The 20,039-nt window shown below is 37.0% G+C and overlaps 1 protein-coding gene and 1 pseudogene across 3 annotated transcripts in view; one reads left to right on the forward strand and one right to left on the reverse strand.

The window, feature by feature from the left end:
• SLITRK1 (SLIT and NTRK like family member 1) overlaps positions 1-19,657 on the forward strand; it is a 205,981-nt gene extending 186,324 nt beyond the window's left edge. For 2 of the 3 annotated variants that reach the window (XR_005793998.1, XR_005793997.1), the window contains exons 2-3: positions 973-1,042; positions 7,584-9,798. The gene's annotated coding sequence lies outside the window, so the exon portion shown is untranslated. Of the gene's footprint in view, positions 1-855; positions 1,043-7,583; positions 9,799-19,480 lie in introns of those variants that run through there. The other variant, XR_005793996.1, reaches the window with a different exon arrangement.
• Positions 3,414-5,174, reverse strand: LOC121037808 (nuclear transport factor 2-like; annotated as a pseudogene).
• Positions 19,658-20,039: the final 382 nt, after the last annotated feature.

The following is a 20,039-nucleotide window of genomic DNA, read 5'->3' on the forward strand; positions in this document are numbered from 1 at the left end:
GAAGTGAACAACACTGATTAGACAACAGCCAAAACCAACCAGTTCCATCAACAGTGTATCAAAAAGGCAATGCAATAAGGGGAGGGGGTTATATCCTCCATGGAAAATTTTGAAACAGTAATGAAATAGAATAAAAATGGGTGTACGTTTTACCATCATCATATATCAACAATTCTAAACAACGTATGTCATAAAATACTGCTTCCTTCCTTGCTGGACTACGTCAATTCCCACATTTAGTCACTATCCAGGTATGTATCAATTACTTATCAGTCGTGTAACCAATAAGCATAACATTTTTTAAGCATCCACTATGTTTCTAGCATCTCTTTAGCTGCATAAAGACACATACACCTGCATATACTAAGCAGACAATTGTGACATTGGCTTATTTTAGGTTTCCTCAAAATTGAGAGGAAGGGTAATAATTTTTGTATGTGTACTGTGCCTGGTTAACACCCCAGAAACACTACACACTTCAACTATGCAAACTTTAATCCACCTAAATAAATTATGCATTATAAAAATGTCTATTTTATACACTGAATAAACTGAAATTTAGAAGGTTAAGTGACCTACCAGAGGACATACAACCACTAACTGGTAGCATTAAGACTTGACTCCAGTATCCTTTCTTTCTCCACTAGTAGTTCTTAAAATTGTAGGCCAAAGTTTTCCTAATTGCAAAATCTCTCAAGCTGCCAACTTGATACACAAGTATAATGCAAATTACCTCCCCCCCCCCCCACCCCTCGGGTATAGGATATGGAAATAGAATACTACATATAGTAAGATTAAATTAAACAAAACATGCTGCATGGAAAAAGTTTACATAAATGTATTTGATGTTCTAGTGAGCACTTTTAATGGGTGTTAGAAACTGCTCAGAAGTGAGAGACTGAGGCTATAAGACATGGGCTGCCTCTCATCAGCCAGCTCTGTCCTGATTCAACACTCAGAATCTTTTCACAGTGTCAGACTGCTGCTCTACTTAAGAAGAGAGGAAGAAGAATTTTCAATACCAAAAAATAGGGAGGAAAAGGTATGTATAGTACTAATGTCATGGAAAAATACCAAATGCATTAAATTTGTCATGCAATTCATTCTAAATAACAGTGCACTTCAAAAATGACATCCAAAATGATATTCCAAAAGCTATCGTGCCTGCAAAAATCTTTACAATGTACACTATTAGAGTACAACATTTTAAACCAATTATTTCATTAACTGCCTTGCTATTATATGTAAGACAGATTTTCTTTGGTGAGTGAATAGAGATGCAGATCAGGTTTGATAATAATAGAGGCAGAGTATGACTAAGAGCTTTATGTACCAGTAGTTCTGAAAGTGGTTAGCAAACTGAAAGGTAAATTAGAAACTGAAGGTGATGTCAGATTACAGTGTGACTTAAAGAGAAGGAGTCTAGAAGCTTTTATTTTCACCATATTACCTGTCAAGGCCAAGTGGGAAGCTAAGATTCAGTTTATTTTTATATAAACTGTAAAACATTAAATGATATTCTGACCTTTCCAGTTTTACTATATGGAGATTACAGAGCATTTAGTTGTAATGTACAATTTACTTGGTCTTGTCTATTTATGCTTGATATTTTCATGCAGAATAACTTTTAAATGCAAAGAGCACATAGGAAAAGTTCGCAAGCAATGTTAAAATTTTACCTTGAAGCGTAAGTACTTAATGCAGAATACTGATTCTTCATATTAATACTCTGTCTGAGCAGAGAGGTTTTTTTGCAATATAGCTATATTTAGTTTTGTCATGTGAAGGAAAATGAGATATTAACTCATTTTAGACAAGTTCACCAGCTATTATATAAGATATCATTCTGATAAAGCCAATGACCAACTGTGCTCAGAAGAGGGGCCTGTGTAGTTATTAAAAAGCAATTATTAGTAAAGTTTGGAAAATGTTCTTTTTGTAAAAAGCTGATGATTATATAATAGGTGAAATGGATAAAGGAATAAATAATAACCAGTTTACTGAAGAACAAGTAGGAAAATGATTGCAAGTAGAGAATTGATTTCCTACTTTGATGATAGATGTATTATTGTCCTTCACTTTCAACCAAACTCAAATGACAAAAGTTCAGGCTTAAGAACAGCTTTCTTTATAGAGAATTCAGATTATCTATCACTGAAAATTTCTTTTAAACTTTGAACATAATTCAAGGATATCACAAAAAGGAACATATATTTTCACAAAAAGAACATACATTTTCAACTATATAGAGGTTGTTACCTATTCATATATGTATGGAGACACATTCATGCATGCACACAAAACACACCACATAGAATACAGATTATAAGGAAATACATTAAAACAGCGATTTTAGGATTACAGGGGACATAATCCTACTGTACTTTTATATGTTTTCTACAAAATTATATCACAAATTAATTGATTGGAAAGTGTTATTTCTGAATGAATCAGAAAAGTTTCCATTTGGGCCAAGAAAAAATGTGTTCATGGTGGAACTGACTCAGAATTTCAACCTTTGGAGGTTGACATCTCAGGCCCTCCACATCCTTCAGCTGTGTGATAATGGGCAAATAATTTAACTATATTTTTTTCTGCCTAATCTTCTAAAAATATAATATTTGAAGGATTCTTGTAAGAATTACATATAATTTTTGTCAAATTCATGAGTTCTAATATATTGTGAGCTTTTTAAATAACTAATTTTCCTTACTCTTATTCTTTTATTTTTAAGTTTTTAGTGTTTATTTTTGAGAGAGAGAGAGAGAGAGAGTGAGAATGAGCGGAGGAGGGGCAGAGAGAATGGGACACACAGAATCTGAAGCAGGCTCCAGGCTCTGAGCTGTCAGCACAGAGCCCGATGTGGGGCTCGAACTCACAAACCATGAGATCATGACCTGAGCGGAAGTCAGACACTTAACCGATTGAGCGGCCCAGGTGTTCTTCTTTTAGAAGAGTTACATTCATAATAATTTTAAAGTATGTTTTTGTTTCATAATAAACTATTTTCAGTAGGAGCAGCTACTATTTGAACAAGCACCTGGCTTTAAATAAAGATGTTGGAAAAAACATTCTTCCATTCTTTCATAAGATTATTTTGGTTTGTTCAAATATGGTTCATGGTAAATGTTTTAGGATCTAAATCTTTATTTATTTATTATCATTATTATTATTATTATTATTATTATTATTATTATAGCTTTTACTTATTTTGAGAGAGAAAGTGCAAGTGAGGGAGGGACAGAGAGTCCCAAGAAGGCTCCACACTGTCAACACACAGCCCCATGCCAGCTCCAACCCAGGAGCCATGAGAACACATGACCTGAGCAGAAGTCGCATGCTTAACTGACTGAGCCACCCAGGGGCCCGAGTATCTAAATCTCTGAGAAAAAATCTTTTACAAAATATTTATGGTTTTTTTTTTCTTTCTTTAGTAAAGTATGTTAAAATCTGAGCAAAATCACAAAAGAAAACAGTAACAATAAACTCATATGCTAATCCCCCATTGCCAATTAGGTAGTAGGAAGTCTTTTGACTAAACGTACACATCATCTTATATTTAAAATTTTGTTACAGGTCACTATTCTTTACCATTTTATTATTTTTTTAATGTTAAGAAAATTTTGTGGTTTGATTGGATAATGAGGCATTGACACATCTGAATAAATCAATATCTGGGCCCTGAGGCAACTGTTTTCTCCTTCATTTCTTTGGGTTGCCCGAGCAACTTGTAAATAGATCAAAACAAAACAAAACAAACAACCTTTTGCATTACTTAAATTTTTCCAAGGCATGTGCTGGTACAATACAAATCTCTGACAGATGCAACAAGTTGAAACATCATGCACAATACCTTGGACTGCACTGCTCCAAGCCGGCCCTGCTCATTTGTGTCTGATATTTGGAGCATCTGGAGGAGTGTGAATAGCATTGGGAAGAGGAGGGAGGAGGAAACAGCATGAGTGCCTGGCTGGGAGTGGGTGAACCCAAGTTGTGCAGGGCAAGCCTGAACGTGTCATTGGTGCAAACCCAAGAACTCTTGATGGTCTTTAATAAAAACGTCTGGTGGAACCTCATGATAGGGTCTTCAACAGCCTTGAGCTGGCTCACAGCCAAGTTAATTCTGCAGCTATCTGGTGTGGCTGATGGTCCTGCACTGTGATGCCGTGCTGGATTTTCTGGGACAGAACGCTAAACACCTTTCCAACAAGGGCAATTTTCCCTCGGAACTGCTGTCCTTCCCATGTAAGGCATGATGCGTCAATATAAATTGCACCTAGTTGTGTTCTATCATTACCAAATCACTGGTAGTAATGTTGAATGAAGCTGGATCCAGTCCGCTCCCAAGTTGACTGGGCTGTCATGGGACTTGATGAGACTCAAGGCACTGGCACCATAGCAGCAGTGGCAGTGGCAACCCAGCCCGGTCTCCTTACTTTACCATTTTAGAACTAAAATCACCTGTAACATCTTTTGTAGTTTCAAGTAAAAAAAAAAGTGAATTTATAAAGCTTGCTAAATCTGACAACTGATTAATATACTCAAGAATTTGATATACTCTCAGATATTCTGAAATTTATTTTCAAAGCTTGACTTAGCTGAAAATAAGTTGAAATAGATTTTTCCTCACACACTTTATTTTGTAATATTATAGGTAATAGTAAGGTTGTGTGGATTGAGGACAAAAATAAGAAAGCAAAAGATGCATCTTTTTAGGAAAATGGGCAAGAAATGAAAATACTGCAGATCATAATATATATGTATATATATATTTAAATCCCTCAATGTATAATCCTATTTTTGGATATACATGTGTTTATACTCAGAGAAGATGATTAAAGGTCCCACAGACTACCACAAACACCTCTCCATTCTCTAATTATTAAAATTACTTGTAACCTGCATTCTGAAAATACTCTTATCTAACATCTTTAAGCAGCCCCAAAACCTCTGGCAGAGAGAATATATCCTATCAGCCACAGCAGCACCCCTAAGCCATTTCTTAGGATTAGCCCAAGAACCATTCTCAGATGACCCTACTGAACTTCCAGATCATGACATTAAAACACAGTGACAGTTAGCTGGAGGGTTGCAGCTGCATTTTCCTTTCTTCTGTTAATGGTAAAGCTCTGAAGTCTGCTTAAGGGAAGGATTGTACAACTTCCATTTTCTGACTGCCTAAAATTATTTTTCTGAGAAATGATCCTTATAGATCACTAGCAGGCAAAATTGTTCTATTTTAGGAAACCCCCTAAAACAGGTAGAATATATAGGAAGGGTTATTCTCCTCAAAATATAGAATAAATGCTCTGCCTTTAAAGGAATATTTTTGGATAGAAAGCTTTAAAAACAGAAGCAGGAAGGGTAAAAGCACATTGGGGCTCAGCGCTAGAGGTAAATGCATATTGTATTAAAATTCACTTGAATGTGAGGACTGTTTCACTTCATTATCTCCTCTGACTTCCAACAAATGAATCTGTTTATCAGTATTCCCCAGTCATCAGTGCCATCCATAGGCTTAAAACAGAAAGAACCTTAATGTCTGAAAAAATACAGAGAGCTTCTATACTAACTTTAGAGAATGTGAATCAGTCAACATTATTTACATGTAGTTATAGTCAGTAGACAGAGCTTTGCTAGAAATAATACAATTTACACCCAAAATAGAAATATATACTTCTTGTCAGAGTTAGGACAAAGTATTTTGCATTTTCATAACCAGGTTAAAGTAAATTCATATATATGTGTAAACACTACTTTATATTTATTATAATGGTATTACATTGTAGATGATGCTGATCATATGGTAGCAACTGCTACATTATTTATAATAGCTTATACTTAATTTTAGGAATAAAAAAAATAGAAGAGAATAAATTTTTCATCGCCGGAATATATGTCCATCTGCATTGAGATTTCATAATAAAAACACGACATTAAACTATTTTTAGTCAAAATTTGGCAATAAGTAAGTTTTAAATATAGAAACAAGGATATCATTGTTTAAGAATTTTTTATTTAGGTATTTCAGTTGTAGAGCACAGATTCATTCATTTCTGTTGACCAAGCATTTCTTGAAAACTTACTAAGATTAAGAAATAGGAAGAAGAGGTTCTTGACATTAAGAAATGTACTGTTTAATAGGAAGTGAAGCAAACAAAAAAAGATCATAATGTTATGGTGAGTCCTATAATAAAAGTATGCAAGGCATATGCTGAGAAATCATAAAGGTAGACACTTAGTCATGAAAAGGTTGCAAAAAGGATGCTATCAGTGTTAAGTCTCAGATGTTTGACCAGCAGATTTTGCCTTGTTTTATAAGGTCATAATATGTAATATTAGTATATTGTATAATATAAATGTGTTAGAATATGGGAAAATGTATTAAAGAAAAATGTGTCTTTAGTTGTTGGCACAACTCAAACTCACTCCTGCGGTAGCATTAACAGTTAATATACTTTGCTCTCTTCTAGTAGTTGTGGGCTGCTGTAGACTCTCACACAAATAGGCAGATGCCCTATTAAACCTGAAAATTTGGGGTCATCACTTTCAACTTGGCTTTCAGTAATCCCTTCGTATCTATCAGTCTGTTTGGTCTGCTATAACAAAAAATGTTATAAGCTAGATAGCTTATAAATAGCAAATGTATATTTCTTACAGTTCTGGAGGCTGGGAAGTCCAATATCATGGCACCTGCAGGTTCAATGTCTGCTGAGAGCCAGTTTCTTCATAGATAGCTATATTTTCACCATAAGCTCACATGGCAGAAAGGGCAAAAAAGTCTTCTAGAGTCTCTTCTAGAAAGGCACTAATTCCATTCATGAGGGCCTTGCTTTCATGACCTAATTGCTTTCCATAAGCCCCACCTCCTAAACCCACCACACTGGGCATCAAGTTTCAATTTATGAATTTGGGGTGATGGGCATAAACACTCAGTTCATTGTAATGTTCTAATATATTTTCTAATCAGTTTTCTTGAACATATCTGTAACAACATTTAAAAATTTTAGGGGTATCTGGGTGGCTCATTGGGTTAATTGTCCAACTTTGGCTTAGGTCATGATCTTGCTATTGGTGAGCTCGAGCCCTGCATCAGACTCTGCTAACACTCAGAGCCTGAAGCCTGCTTTGGATTCTGTATCTCCCTCTCTCTCTGCCCATCCTACACCCTCAAAAATAAATAAACATTAAAAAAATTTAACAAAGTAACATTTTATGCATTCTGAACATCTGCATTGTATCATATTTCACTAAAAAAGTTCATAAAACAAAAAAATTCCAATTCCTGGCACAATGATCCAAACCTACTTCTGCAGACCTACCATCTGTAATTTCATACATGCTTTGGTCAAGACTGTGTTCCTTCTCTAATAAAGGCAGTCTTCATTTTTGCTATAAATGTCAGCCTCTCTCTGAACCCTTTTATTTCTAGTTTTTCTGGTCTTATATCTTCTGTTTGTGGGTCCTTATTTACCCCCTTTGAATTTTATTCATATGTTTCTTATATTATCTAGTGACTTCTATCTTAAAATTAAAAGTTGAGATTTTATGATTCAATAACTGTTCTTTCCTCTTCTTCATAGTCACATATGATATGTGCTGACTACAATTCCTGTTTCCATCTCCTCATCTCTCATTAACTCTAAGTGCCCTCCAGTCTACCATCTAGCCCACCACAGCACCAGATAACTCCAGGTCAGTCTAGCAGGATTTTCCATTCAATGAAAACATTTTATTCTTCACAATATTTGATATAGTATCCAAGACTGTCAAGAACTTAGCTGATTAAATATTTGCTAGTCTTCTTTATTTCTAAGGAAATCTTTAAATAAAATATAAATATAAACACATAAAGTGATGAGACCCCAAGAACAAAAAGCAGTCATTAAATGTTTTCAATTATTTGTGTCTTTATACTCCAAAGTGACAGAAAACAACACAATCCTCCTCAACACTAAATGACAGTAAATAAATTTTAAAAGGAAAAAGCCTAGGTAATGTTAATTGGGAAAACAATTCTTTATTTAGAATGGTGTAGCATGCATTTTCTCTAAGGAGAACTGCTAATTTTTAAGGTTATGCTTCCAAGTAGGAGTTGTAGTAAGAGAAATAACAGGTCATGACTTCTTGTCATGTAAGGAGAAAAGCTAGAAAGGGAGTTTTGCTGGATTTTAACATGGACTGAAACCTAAGCCCAATCTGAAGCCTGAAGGAAGGGATAGATGGAAGCACAAAAGAGGTCCTATGATTGAGGGAGGGACAGAGGTCACAGAACTGGAAGATGAGGAGGAGAAAGTGCAGGTAAGAATGGATATGAAACCAGGAGAGTCTGTGCTGTGAAGAAAGCCTCCCTGGTGTCATATACCATCCTAAAGCTGAAGTTTGGGAGGTTTTTCCTGTGCTGTGCAAGTCAAAGTCCAAGTTAACGGGAACTTGAATCTTAGTACTTTCTTGGTTTTAACTCCATTTTGAGATTTCCCAGAGCCTTCCAAACAGAACTTTTCATTCTAGAATACTATTCTCACAAAGTCTAACTGAAACAGAATAACAGAGGGAATGGAGGCTTGATGCACCCTACTCCCTTTCTGTCTCCACAGAAACAAGGACCATCCATCCCCATGAGGAGACTTTTATGAGGTGTCCCCATGGCAAGAGGAGGCAGTGAAGACACCCACTGTTTTGGGACAGTTGGTCTCTACAAATGCAGGACAGAAAGTAAAACCACACTTGATAGTACTCTTTAAGTTAATTTGGGGACATCTTTTCAGAAGGAAGTAGGCAGAAGTACCTAGGATACACGCAATGATAACCCCCTTCTTCATGAATGCCTTTAAGAAAATTATTTCTAGATTTCTGCCACTTATCCCAGTTTCCTCCCATGATTCGTATTAACCAAAACTTTAAATGTTCAAATTTCTGTCTTGACCCAAACTTATCAGTCACCAAACCCAAGTGAATTCTATCTCAAAAATATTTCTTCAGTACAAAACTTGTCTAGCTTCATGGCAGCAGCTGGTCTAAGCCACTAAGATTTCTTGCTTTGTTTCCTGCAATAGCTTTCTAGTTATGAACATTCACTCTTGCTTCTTGCTTCCAGATGATTCTCCACAAAGCATCCAGACAATCCTTTCAAAATGTAAGTTTTATCTCTTGTTTTCTTGCATAAAATATTTCAGTGGCCTTCCTTGCTTTTAAATGAAATCTCCTAAATTCTTACCATGGTATATAAAATCATGCCTAAACGTCTCATCTAAGAATGCTACACTTTCCTTTACTCCTAAGCCCTGAACCACAATCACAGTACTGGAGTTTCTCCTACTTTCCAAGCTACTAGGGACCTCATTTCTTCTCTTTTTATATCTCTGCCACAAAAGAACTTTCTTTTAGCCTTTAACAGTCACTTCCTTGTTTTCATCTGGGATGATTTCTATATATCTTTTATAAGTTATCTTAAGTATCAGCTATTTGTGGATGCATTCCTCTGAATCCAAACTCAGACTATGTTCCTCTGGTGTCTGTGTGTGTGTGCATGTGGTATGCACTCCCTGTATCCTAGTTTTTCTTCATACGTCTCTACTCTAAGTATGTGTATGATTGTTATTTAGGTCTATCTCACCCTACTTGACCAAAACCTTATTTTGGAAAGGGACTGGGTCCATCTCAATGTAATTTTGTGCTTTCAAGAGCACAAAGCAGCCTTCTTTCAGTCCTTTTTCTTCCCTCCCTGACAGTTTTCTGGATCTAAAGACATACATTTTTCTTTATTTTAATTTTTATTCTGAGAAAGAGAGAGAGAGAGTGTGTGTGTGAGTTGGGGGCACAGACAGAGAGAGAGAGAGGGAAAGAGAGAGAGAATCCTAAGCAGGCTCCACGCTCAGCACAGGGACTGACACAGAGCTCAATCCTAACTGGGATCATGACCTGAGCCAAAATCAAAAGTCAGATGCTCAACTGACTGAGCCACCCGGGCACCCCTAAAGACACATATGCTTTAAAATGAGAGTTGGGAGAAGTAATGGATCAGGGTGTGAGAATAAATATAATCAAACATCAAAATAGTAACAGACAAGTAAGCCAAAAGAAAGGATATGAATAAAGTAAAAGAGAAGTACAGCCTAGAAGAGAGAGATCTGGAAACTTAACATCCCAAGCCAGTGCTAATTATCTTTTCAGAAATTAAAAATTTGAAAAACCCACATGGGTTAAAACTTCCTTTTTGTTTCCATGTGTTAATAAAATACACTTTTTGAAATGTCGCCCACCATTCCACTTTCAAACACAACAGTTGTTTTAAGTTCTTCATGGCTGCTTAGAGTCATTCCCACCTGCATATGACTTTTTTAATAATTACAGTGGAGGTTTATTTTGTCTACTGACTGATTCACTCACCTTACCATGGACATTTTCCTGCAGTGTTTACAGTAATCACTTTAGTAAGAGCATACCATGCCACTGAATTACTACAATTCACTGACTGTTCCCTGATTTCTAACCATTTTTCTACTAATTTTTTTTCTATAAAAATAAGTCTATAGTAATAGCTGGTTTCATGGTCATTTATTTTTCAAAGTCTAATATTTTTTAGGTTCCGCTTACCAGAAAGATATTGATGTGAAAGTATGAATATTGCTATGTATCTAAATATAAACTTCAAAATGCTTTACATGAATCTTTTAAAAGCCACAAATGAGAGAGGCATAACTGTATATCAAGTTAATGGAACGTATGTAAGGAGAAAAAATATGGATTAAAGTCAGAGTAACTGGCCTAAATGCCTCTGCTCTGTAAATTAACTATCTTCCTTTCTTATCTTGTCTCTCCCTTCCCCCACCTCTCACTCTCTCTTTTTTGTCTTTTGTTGTCTGCTGTGATTGTTGACAGCCTGCAAAAGCATCCTAGTCTATGTGAAATTAGCTTTCCAAAAGGCAAAATTGCTATTTGAGAAGATAACATTCAAAATGATTCCTGTGAATCAGATAGTCTATTGTGAGATGGACTGAATTATGCATTGAGTTGCCACAGATTGAATATTACTATTTCAAGAACTTTTTTTCCTCCCATATCTTATAAAATAGGAGTCAGAAAGTGGAAGGAATTAAAGGTTTCCTCTTCCTTTTCAATTTCACCCCTTCCTGTCAGCCTCCTTTCTTACCTCATTGTCTTTCCCAGTCATCTTCCTAGAGATATATATTTAAAACACAAGTAATGCATTCTAATTGTTTTGTTGATGTTTAATTGAGAGGAAGAGCTTCATCACTACAGCAAACTCATTTTGCATTTCAGAAGAACACATTAACTTTCTGCAGAAATATTTTTGCCAAAGACTTTGTTTTGATACTGCTTTAATTTTCTTTAAGCCTAATTTTCTTTCTGTATTCATTATGTAATGGAGCTTTGAAAAAAATGGCAATCTCTGTGTTTTGCCTTGAGCTAGCAAAGGATTGTTGTTCTTGTTTTTTAAGGAAGTACAATTGCTAAGAAAAATTAATGGATAATTCAGCAACAATTTTACTCCTGCAAGCGTAAAGAAAAAAGAAAAAAGGCATACATGAGAATAAAAACCTTAGAAAGTAATGGATGAATGGTTACAATGTCTATTGGAATGCCCAGTGTAAAAAAATACAGATGGTGGTGTAGATTTAAAAGGACATATAGGCACAACTTAAATATCTTTTCTTTAAATAACATAACTCTCTAGAGTATGTCCTTAGGTATTTACAGAGATTTCAATTGCATTTTAACTGATCAGTTGAAAAACTATAAATTCTGTGATTATGAGAATGAGTGAAAGGGTAAATCAAAGGATGATTTTTAAGCTCCACCTAGTATCCTTACTCTGCTAAATTAAATAATAATGTGGACTATTTGGGAATCTTGTAGGAGAAAAAACAGATAGATACATGCAAATAGTGAAAAACTCAGGCCTTCCATGTAACATTTTCTACACAATATAAAGCATCATAAATGTTGATTGCAGGTTCAGCACAAAGGTCATAAAAACATACAGACCATTCACCAGGTTCATCTTTTCAACCCCCCTTCATTCTAACCCCCCATCCAACCCCCTTCACAGAACTTCTCAAATTGCTCCCTGATCCCTTCTAGGTCTTGGTTCCCACTGCAGCATCTATTATATGAAATGTAACTTTGTCTCCTTTTGGCCAGAGTATGATCAGAGAAATAGACTAGTAGGACATACAATTTCAGAGATTATGCTAAAAAATGTAACACGTATGCTTGTGAGGGCTGGCACAAGTTCCCAAATCCATAGGGCAGGCTACAGGAAAGGGCACGATGGAACTCTCGGGCTTAAGCTAAACCTACTGTCCACCATGGAATTTCTCTTCAAGAAAACCTCAGTTCTACTCTTAAGGTCTTTCAACAAGACTGAACCAGGCTCACCCAGATGAATTAGAATAATCTCACTTACTTAAAGTCAACTGACTATGGAATTTAATTATACTTACAAAATGCCATCACAACACCTAGATTAATGTTTGAATGAGTAACTGAAGGCAATAGCCTAGCAAGTTAAAACCTAAAATGGACAGCCACAGTCCATGCCTTGTAAACTTAGCACACATACACACCTGAAACCAAACTTAATCCTCAAATAGAGACAACATGGGGTGCCTGGATGGCTCAATCAGTTGAGTGTCCAATGCTTGATTTCAGCTCAGGTCATGATCCCAGAGTCATGAGATTGAGCCCTGCATCAGGCTCCTTACTGAGTGTGGAGCCTGCTTAAGATTCTCTCTCTGGAGAAGATTTTCCCCTCTGCCCCTTCTCTGCTTGTGCACACATGCTCGCTCTCTCTCTCTCTCTCTCTCTCTCTCTCTCTTTCTCTCAAAAAAAGACAATAACAAAGTCATACTTCTACAAAACATGATTCAGGTATCTTGCATAAATTGAAAACAGGCCAATCCTTTCCCTAGGAGAGAATGCAAAGTATTGATGTAATGCTCACTTTCTTCTTTGATATGCTTTAAATTATATACTGTGATATAAAGTTTATTATAAATAACTCTTACATGACAGGGGGATAAGAGGAAGAAGAAAATATATCTAGCAGGTGTATGTATATAAATGTGCATATATATAAACATATTTATATTAAGAAAAATACACATAACTATTACAATCCTCATTTCTGCAACTGATCACATAGTTGTAGCAGGAATTTATAACTACTTTCTCCTCTAATTCCAGTTCCATTCTTCAAGGGTCTAGGCCATTAGCAGTCCTATCTGAATTGTACTTTAACCCTGATTTTAATCGTAGGACATGACAGCACTAGGAGATACCCTAGGGAACGTTCTGTATATCAGACATACTCTTCCTCACTTCTGTTATTCAGTAACAACCCAATTACCCCCTTGATAATCTGGATCAGTCAGCCCAGACAGTAACATTGTAATTCTCACCTTATCCTGCTAATTCAGAGGCACACAGAGCCCAACGTGGCCAGGAGGCAACCTCATCTTCCAGTTCAGTGATATTATTGTTTCATCTCCTTGTGGATACATTCTTTCTTTTCCTTTGGAACTAAGGACTCTAGACCAACAAAACCTAAGGTCATGGGAATAGGACATCAAATGTTTGTGTAATACAGAATTGAATCACTCCAATTTCCATTCTTCAATTCCTGCATCAATGAATGCTAGCTGTGGAAGAAATTGCAACATATAATAGATGCTAATTTAGATCATATACAGATTCCTGCAGGACACTGCATAGGTCCTATAAGGTATTGCCACCTATCTGGCACTACAGTCTTCAGAAGACTATTTTACCATTCACTTCAGGATGATGCAAACATGATAAGACCAGTGATTTCAGGAGCATGGGCCCATGCCACACTTTATTTTCTGTCCAGTGAATGTCTTGAATAGAAGCGATGCTCTGTGGAATACCTTGGAGGTGGATAAGGCATGGTAAAAGTCCATGGGTGGTAGTTTTGACAGAAGTATTGAGTTCAGGGCAGGTAAATCATATCCAGGGTAACTGTCTATTCCAGTACGAATAAAGTACTATTTCTGTGATAGAAGCTGTCCAGAGTTATCAGTCTACCATCAGGTAGCTGGCTGATCAACTTGGGGATCCAGATGTATTCTAGCGTGCCTAGTTTTATTCTCTACTTCTGGCACAGTAGACAATCAGCAGTAGTTGTAGTCAGACCCGACTTGAGTATAATTCTGTTAATAATTCTTATTAAGACTATGTGAAACCTCCATCCCTGCCACCATGGTCAATCGGCTCATGAGCCCAGTGGGCAATGACAGGGGGCTAGGGAAAGAGGTTGACTTATATTCAAAGAATAGGTACTTTTATCCACTTGATTTTATTTATTTTTTAATTTTTTAAATGTTTTATTATTATTTATTTTTGAGAAAGAGAGAGAGAGAGAGAGAGAGAGAGAGAGAGAGAGAGAGCAAGTGGGGAGGGGCAGAGAGAGATGGAGACAGAATTCGAGGCAGGGTCCAGGCTCTAAGCTGTCAGCACAGAGCCTGACACAGGGCTCGAACTCATGAACCATGAGATCATGACCTAAGCCAAAGTCGAACGCTAAACAGACTGAGCCACCCAGGTACCCCACCTACTTGATTTTAAAAATCTACTGAGGTCACCATTTCAGGAGCAGTCATATAGGAGACAAGTATCTTTACATCCTTTTACCATTTATAATAATCTATGCATGTGCCTCTTCCCCAAATCTCCTTGTCACCAGTTTTCTCAGTCATGTTCCTTCTAAATCCTGACCATTTAGCTAAATTATTAACCACAGCCAATGAGCTGCTATAGACTTGTGCCTCTGGTCATTTCTCTTTACAGGCAAAACGAACAACCAGGCGTATTACTTAGAAATTCTGCTCTCATGAAGGATTTCCTTTCACTGTTGTCCTTTTGGGGATGTTTAGAATGTAGTCTTAAAGTATCCATGTTAGGTGATGCTTGGATGTCATGCAGAACCATCCATAAGAGAACCATTTTTCTTCTTCAGTCTCCTATTCACAGGAAACTTTCCATGAGAATAAATATTGGTGTAGACTTCAAAAGTGAAGGTAATGGAAGATGAATGAAGACCAGAGGGAATTTGAGCCACTTCTTTACACAACATACTTATGTTTTCAGGGCCTGGAGAAGCCTCATCTTGTATATACTGCTTCCATTGGACGATGAATGCCCAAATTTATGGCTTGAAGGCTCAGACAATACCCGATTCATGGTTTCAACATCTATGCAAAATCTCCATACCTGCCACAATGATCACTTTGTTCATATGCTCATTGGGCACTGAGAAGTAATCCCATACATTTGATTAGTAAAATCTGCTGAAATCACCATTTCATGGGGGGCATCTCAGGTTGCCTGCTAACTTGGAGAATTATGGATAAACATCGAACTTTCTACTAAGGCCCATAGTAAAAAGGGCTTTCTCAAATTGAAAGTAGTTATCTCTAGGGGATTATTAGGCTTCGTTCCAAAAATCTCAGGGTGATGCTACAACTAACCTAGTGTTGCCTGGCATTAAACTTCCAGCATCATTGGATTTACAGGATTATATGGTCCAAGTGTTAGAGCAGTTTTGCATGGCAGTCCAGACCTGTTGCACAACCTTCTCTTATTCTTGGCCTAACTCATATTGAACAGTTTTGGTCACTTGGTAAATGGTTCAAAGTAGCATAAGACAAATTAAGAATATGTTTCCAGGGGCACCTGGGTGGCTCAGTTGGTTAAGCATCTGACTCTTGGTTCTGGCTCAGGTCATGATCTCACAGTTTTTGGGTTCAAGCCTCACATTGGGCTCTGCACCGACAGTGTGGAGCTTGTTTGGTATTTTCTCTCTCTCCCTCACTGCCTCTTCCTTGCTTGCTGGCTCTCTCTAAAAAAAAAAAAAAAAGAAAGAAAAGAAAAAGAAAAAAAGAAAAGAAAAGAAAAGAAACAAACAAAAACCCTGAATTTGCTTCCATATTCCATGCAGGCCTGTTAGGTTTTGCACTTTTTTTTTTTTTTTTTTTTGTGGTAGGAAAGGCCAGAAGCAGCTACTTATTCACCTTGGTGGGGATATTTCAATATTCCCACACCAATGGACCCTTAAAAATATACCTAAGATGAGAGGGCCCCGAATTTTTGTTAGATTTATTTCTCACTGTCTGACACACACTATACTTGATATATTATTTAATATGTAAATATAAACTGGGACACCTGGGTGGTTCCGTCATTTAAGCATTATACTCTTGGTTTTGGCTCCAGTCATGATCTCACAGTGTCATGAGTTGGAGTCCCACGTTGGGCTCTGCGATGGCAGTGCGGAGCCTGCTTGGGGTTCCCACTCTTTCTCCCTCTCTCTCTGTTCCCCCCAACTTGCACTGTCTCTCAAAATAGATAAACCAATCAGCAGAATATCAATAGAATGGGCCAGCATAATATCTTGTGCAAGAGAAAGGCAATCAAGGTAACCCATGAGGTAAATTATGACTTAGGGCTGGAGAGTTGAGACACCTGTCAAGGACAGTGAAGGTAATGGCACTGCTTGCTACGCCAGCTGAAAGCAGTACATTTGGTGGTCCTCACTAATAGATATTCAGAAAATAGCACTTGCCAGATTGATAGCTGTATACAAGTTGTAGGGATATGCTGATGTGCTCAAGCAATAAAATCTTCCACATGTGGAACAGCAGTTGCAGCTGGGGTCTATGACCTTGTTAAGCCTATGATAACCTACTGTCATTCTCCAAGATCTGTTTTCTGCACTGGTCAAATAAGTAAATTGTGGATGGTAGGAATTTCCACATCACTTCCTTCAACTCCTTGATGAGGGCAGTCCCCGCAATCCCGTGGAATGGAGCTCTACTTTTTTTCCCTAGGTAAAGCATTTCTAGTAGCTTCCACTTGGTCTTTCCCACCATAACAGATATCACTCCATAGTTTGGAAACGAAGATGGAAATTCTGCCAGTTACTGAGTATGTCTATTGCAATTATACAGTTTGGAACTGAGGAAATAACCACAGTATATGTTTAGTAGACAACTGGACTGACTCCAAGATGGATCTGAGCTAAAAATTCCATTGATCATCTGACCTCCGTAAGCCGCTATTCTGAATGATGGACACAGTGTGTGTTGCCAGGAATTAATTTTAGTTCAAAGACAGTGTCCAGCAATTGGCAAAAGTATCATTTCCCTTTCTCCAGTACTGCCATTCTGGTAAGTGCTTTTGGAGAAAGATTAACAACAAACACTTTGGCAATATCGCAGGGTCTTTCCTCAAGTAGAGTTTTAGGTCCATAAACTGGCTCAAGTCTGGGAGTTGACTGAGGTGCCATGACTCAGTGTTTCACTGATTCAAGATGGACTTCTGCGCACCTGATCTAAAACTCTTCTGCTTATGTAGTTTAAGTAAGCAGTTAGCAGCCTTTCCTTTTATTTCCTTTTAAGGTCACCATATTCAACTAACCACTGCAATACCTCTCTATGAGTCAGATATTCTCACTGCTTTGACTCCACTGTCTATTAAGTTAAACATATCCACCTCATCTTTTTTGATTAAATGTCACCATCTGGCTTGTACAATTCTGAGATTACGTTATCTCCATTGTTTTTAGGAACCCGTTAAATGGGAGCAGTTCCCACTGTTAATTTACGATTTATAGACAAGAATAACCACAGGGCTTTTCAGGGATTTTAAGACCCTACTCACAAGTATTTTTCTCAGTTTCAGTGATAAGTATGTCCTTTGGACCAGGAGCCATTTTCTAATTCCTCAAGCTAAAATATGGAATCCAGCATCTCTGCTCAGTGAATCCATATCAAAAAATTCAACCTCATCCAACTGTTTGCTCTCTCCACCATGATCTCATTCATATCCTTAGAATCTGTTCACACATGTATTTTCCAGATTTCTGTCACTACAAATTGGAAAATTTATTGTATAACAATGAGTTTCATGGGTTAAAGTTTATACTGCATCATTTGGGGTCTGCTGGAAATGGAGTTTGGCTTTAGGTCTAAAAGCACATTGTGGTCATGGGAGTAGATCTTGAGGAGATCACTGATGGCCTGCAAGTGAACTACCTCAGGTCCACCCAATAATATCCCTTACTTAAAGTCAACTAATTGCAAACTTTAATCACACACACAACGTATAGCAACAGCTAAATTAGCGTTTGATTGAAAACTGGGAATTAGAGTCTAGCCAAGTTGACCCTGTCCCCTTCCTCTTGATGTATCCCCAGAGGTAGGCACCTCACCCAACCACTCAGTTCTTCTTGGAAATGTAACCACAGCACACCGTTTCTTTGTAATTGCTGAAGCTACAACATACAGAGTTTGGGTGGTGAAAATGTACACTGCTTTGGGAACAGCAAAGCTTAAAATGACAAAATGCAGACGAGAGAGAGAGAATATAGAAATGCAAAGAGAGGTAGAGATCAATGGATCAGAAAGTGCTGACTCTGCTTCCAGTTTTTCCTGAGGTCCCGGCATGCTCTTATCCTTGGATTGCTAAACCCCAATATCCCTGAAATTCCTCTTTTAAGTTTATTTTAATTAGGTTTCTGTTGCTTGCAATGAAAAATATTCTAATTCTATGAAGTTTTCAAACAAACGACTTGGGTGGGAGAAGCACTATTGAAAAACCCAACACAATGAATAAAATGCAAAGCAAGACATTTTGACAAAAAGAAAAAATAAGGGAATGCAATATGATTCAAAGCCCAGCCTCTGAAGTCAGATATAACTGCTTCAAATCATGCGAGCAGTGTGACTTTTCATTCATTAATCCCCCACCAAAAAAAGGGGGGCTGGGGGTACCTCCCATGCATCAAACATCATCCTTAACATGGGGGTTTTTAGGAATACACAATCCTTACTCACATAGAGATTGATGAATATTCCATATTTACTATCCCCAGGATCCTGTGTGCAGATTGAGGCTTGATGTTAAATGTCTTAACCAAGATCACAGGTAGTAAGCATTTATGCCATCTTCACAGACATAGTAAGGACATGAAATAAGATATTACACAAAAAGTTTTTAGCACATTGCTTGTCATATAAGTTAGTACTTAAATCTTAGTTAACAAGCAAATGGCCTCGTTTCTAACATTATTTTAGTTCAAGTTTTCTCTAAAGTCATTTTCAGCTTAGGCAATCATGACTCTAGATTAAAGATAAAACATTACATAATTATGTCAGGGACTAGCAGCTGCCAACACTATTTACATACTCCTTTTTCTTCTTAATGAAAGATTTCTAATTTTATTCAAGGTGGCAATATACCCATTAAAAAATTACATTTTCAAGTTTCTCTTACAGGTTGGTATGAGTACATATTTCATTCTGGCAACTGAGATAGATGTAAAATCATTGAATGGTCTGTTGAAGTCCCTCAATCAAATGTGGGACAGGCATTCTGTAATGGGTTTTCTTTGCTTTTCTCTCCTTCCTCTCCTCTCCTTTCTGGAAACTACTTTGAGATGGAGCTGCACAGCCATCTTGTAAACCTGCAGGAAATCACTCACTATGGATGACAGAGCAGAAAGACAGAAGCAGCTTCGGTCTTCATTGATTGCACAGAGCTACTAGGCTAACGGTCAACTGCTTACCTTTGGGGTTCTTTTATATGAAAGAATAAACCATGTTGTGTTTCATCATTGTAGTGTGGTGTCTATTATAATAGCAAAATGTAACTGCTACAGTAATTTTTTGGAAGTAACAAATTAAGGTTAATGTCATTAGACAAAGATTGCAAAACTCAAAGGCATAAGGACCAAATTCAGTTATGAATAGTTATCAGTATATGCCTTCTCTTCTCAGAGCTTTCCTCTCTGTAAGTCTAGCTCCAGCTTGAAAAAGGAATTTGCTTTAAAGAAGGTTACATGCACTAAGATAATATCATATATATTTTTAGGAACAAATATAAATTACTTGCTAAAAAACTGTAAGAAACCAACAAGACTAAAGAACACATGTCAATCAGAGATAAGGAATCACTTGCATCTAAAGGTTAAAGTATTTAAACCCTAAGATTTGGGA

Source organism: Herpailurus yagouaroundi, unplaced genomic scaffold, assembly GCF_014898765.1.
Source record: "Herpailurus yagouaroundi ecotype Mexico unplaced genomic scaffold, PumYag 164, whole genome shotgun sequence".
Classification (NCBI taxonomy): Eukaryota; Metazoa; Chordata; class Mammalia; order Carnivora; family Felidae; genus Herpailurus; species Herpailurus yagouaroundi.